Source organism: Mandrillus leucophaeus, unplaced genomic scaffold (genome assembly GCF_000951045.1).
Source record: "Mandrillus leucophaeus isolate KB7577 unplaced genomic scaffold, Mleu.le_1.0 Scaffold855, whole genome shotgun sequence".
Lineage (NCBI taxonomy): Eukaryota > Metazoa > Chordata > Mammalia > Primates > Cercopithecidae > Mandrillus > Mandrillus leucophaeus.
This window is the reverse complement of record NW_012109308.1, coordinates 496,796-500,402: the sequence shown is the minus strand read 5'-3', so window position 1 is coordinate 500,402 and position 3,607 is coordinate 496,796. Positions and strand designations below refer to the sequence as shown.

Sequence of the window (3,607 nt, the reverse complement as noted above, 5' to 3'; positions counted from 1 at the left end):
CCAACACCATCACCTTGGTGATTAGATTTCAATATATGAATTTGGGAGAGGACAGAAACATTAGGACCATAGCGTCTGCCAAGTTGTGTCTTCCTCACTCAAATTGAGTGGGTGTGGTTATTCCAGAATTTCACTGAACCAAGATGTATTTTTCCAACGTGAATAGTTGATTAAGAACACTTGATTAGGGTCAATGTTATTCTGTACTTCCGAATCCCTCCCACATTTGAAGGGGCGTTTTAAAAACAACTTTGTGTGAATAAAATGATGTGTCTGCATCACTCCAGGAAGGAGTGTTTGGAGCTGAAATGACTTGGCAGGGAGAAGAATCCGTTGGGACATTCAATAACTTGGCATTGAGAGTGTTTTCAGCACCATGCTGTCCTCAGAATAGTGTTAGAATTTATATAAACACAGATGTGACTTGTGCCTTTAAGGAGAATACAGTCTTCCCAGGAGAGACATGAAAAACCATCATAGATAAACAGAAAGAAACAGCATCAAGGATGTACGTGCACAGGGCAGAATGTAAATTGGATGTAAAACAATGCATTTGAGGGCAGTGAGAAAGGAACTTCATTCTGGTCTCAGCTCTGCCACCCACAGCTGTGTGACTATGTCTCTGTCACACAGTCTCTCTGGTCTTCAACTTTATCATCTCATACTGAGCAAGAGACGGTCTGGACAATTTATGCTTCTAGAATGAGGAAACAAGAAGAAAAGAAAGCTAGATACCCAAGAACTTCAGTGACTGGCTCAGGAAGAGTTACTCAGCAGTGAGGGGGTCAGCATGAACCCAGGGGCAAGAAGCCGGGACTTGGAACAGGAAGGAAAGGTGCTCAGCTGGCTAACCTAGAGGAAAGTGATTGGCTGGAGTGTCTGGTTTATGTTTCAGGGATGGTTAGCGATTGCTCTGTTAATAGGCAAAAATTGTTGCCCTAAAGAACCTAGAATCTAAAGGGGTGTTTGACATAATCCAGAATAACAGGTCGCAGAGATTATTTTACAGAATGTTAGTACCTCTTGATGTTAATAGATACATAACAAAACAGACCTCTTTGCCACAAGACTTCCCAGAACCTTTAACATTCTATGATTTTCCCAAAGGGCAGAGAGTCTGCAGCATTTCCCAGACTTATTTAATGGTGAACACCTGTTATCCTGAGGCAGGCGGATTGCTTGAGTCCAGGACTTAGAGTCTACCCTGGGCAACATGGCGAAACCCTACCTCTACCAAAAATACAAAAATTAGCTGGGCATGGTGGCACATGCCTGTGGTCCCAGCTGCTCAGGAGGTTGAAGTGGGAGGACTGCTTGAGCCGCTTGAGCCCAGGAAGTGGAGGCTGCAGTGAGCTGTGATCACACCACTCCACTCCAGCCTGGGCGACAGAGCATGACACTGTCTCAAACAAACAGACAGAAGCCTCACAGAGCCCTCACTGCTCTAGTCCTGACTTTTTATAGATAGGGAAACTGAAAAGGCAAGAGGCAAGTCCAAATTTCACAGAGATAGTAGCAGAGCCAAGACTGGATTTTTGGTCTTTTGACTCCAACACCCAGTGACTTTCTTTTTCTTTCTTGTTTTTTTTGTTTTTGTTTTTGTTTTTTCAATTCCTATTATGCGCTATTTAAGACACACAAAGAGATAGAAAGACTAATACCAGATATCCATGCACCACCACCTAGTGTAAGAAATAAAACATCACCAACACAATAAAACCTGCCTTGTGTACCTCTCTCCATTTGTCTCCCCAAAGGAACCCATATCCTGAATTTGGAGATATAACACATGAAAATTCTGGTGGAATTTCAAATAAGTCATATTGTGTTTAGAGGATCTTCTTAGCATCTCCCATGATTTCTAAGTTGTGATGGTCTTAGAATTCAAAACAAAATCAAAAAACTCCACTTGGCCCAGAAGAGCGAAGATTAAAAGCCAGCCTCAAGGATCCCCAGCTTGGCTACCTGCAGCTCACAGCAGCTTGGAGAAATTTTATGAATCGGTGAAGTTTTTCATTCTCAAATGGACTCTTTAGATGGTTTATTAATTCTGTTAGATGCGGGGGTGTATCTGGCTTTATTCTGTGTGGAATTTTTGGATGAATTCACTGCATCACCCCTCCCCTCCACAGGCCAGATGGGGAGCCGGGTGCTGTATAAATGTTTAATTGTGGCTCAGTAAAAATATTTGCTTTCAGTAGCTGGAAGCTACAGAACGGAGGTAGTGCTGTCTACTAGAGTTGCCAGACTTCATTCTAATGAGAACAGAAATAAAGGCTGATTAAATCAAATTCCCCATAGTGTAGAACCACTTAAATAAATGTTTCATATTGTTTGCATGATGATTTTAAAATGTAACAGCTGCTTATGTAACCATTAGGTTGGACATAAATCATTCATCGCCATCACTGCCGTCAAAGCAGCACTGGCTCCTTTTCTTCTGCTGCTGACATTTCCATTACTAGGGAGCTTCTCAGACATGCTGTTGGGTTTCCTGTCCTTACCCAAGTGCGGGGTGGCAGGAGACCGAGGGAGGGGATGAGGAACGAAGAGCAGGCACGATGCCACCATTTATCGAAGGCCTACTTTGCACATGTCCCGTTGGGCTGGCATGTCACATTTCATCCTCCCCACAAGGAGGCATCCCTGTTCCCGTTTTATAGATAGATAGGGATGCTGAGGCCTGTGGAAATGAAGTGAGCTGCCCCCAGGGTAGGGAATACAGCCCGTATGTGAACTCAGGTGTGTCTGAGCCTTGGCAACTCACACAAGGCTGCCCAAGAACAAAGGGTGCCTCCCACCCCAAGGCTCCACACACCTCAGGTCTTTTAGCAACGATGAGACCAGTGAGGAACACACCAAGACTCAGAAAACTGCAGAATCCTTTGCGCTGGGGCTAGAGATGGGGCAGGGTAGATACTGATCCAAAGGATTTGGACTCCTTTTCTTAGGACAAATCCCCATCATCTCTCCCCTGTTCACTGTGAAAGACTCCTTCTGGCTCCATTGCCTCCATTCTTTTCCATCTCAATCCATCATTCACCCAGTAGCCTGAGTGATCTTTTAAAAGTAGAAGTCAGATTATATCATTCTCAGGCTCAAACGCCTCCAATGGCTTCCCACCACTCTTAGAATAAAGCCTAACCTCCCACCTTGGCCCTCAAGGCCTTTTATGATATGACCCCTGCCAACATTTGCTCATTTGTTGCTACCCCGCTCCTTTATCTGGGCGTCTTGGTTTCTTTCTGGTCTTTAGACACAATAAACTCATGCCTACCTAAGGGCCTTTGCACACGCTGGAACCATCCTCCTCAGACCCTTCCCATGATTAACTTCAACCTGTCATTCAGACCTCAGCTCCAAGTCACTTCCTCAGAAAAGTCCTCCCTGCACCCTGGATTGAAAACTGCCCTCCCCTGCACACACCCCACACCATAGCTCTGTACTTGACAGCACTGAACACTGTCTCTATTTCTTATTTGCTATTTTCCTATCCCACTATAACGTAAGCTCCATGAGAGATATCTGGCCTATTCTCCACTGCTTCCCCAGCCCTAGAATGGTGACTGTAATGTAGTATGTGTTCAATAACTATTAATTAAATAAA

At 44.4% G+C, this 3,607-nt stretch overlaps 1 protein-coding gene across 2 annotated transcripts in view; it reads left to right on the top strand.

Annotated features, from left to right (window-relative positions):
• Window positions 1–3,607, top strand: part of KCNIP1 (Kv channel interacting protein 1) — a 392,942-nt gene that overhangs the window by 69,086 nt on the left and 320,249 nt on the right. The gene's annotated exons all lie outside the window — the stretch shown is intronic.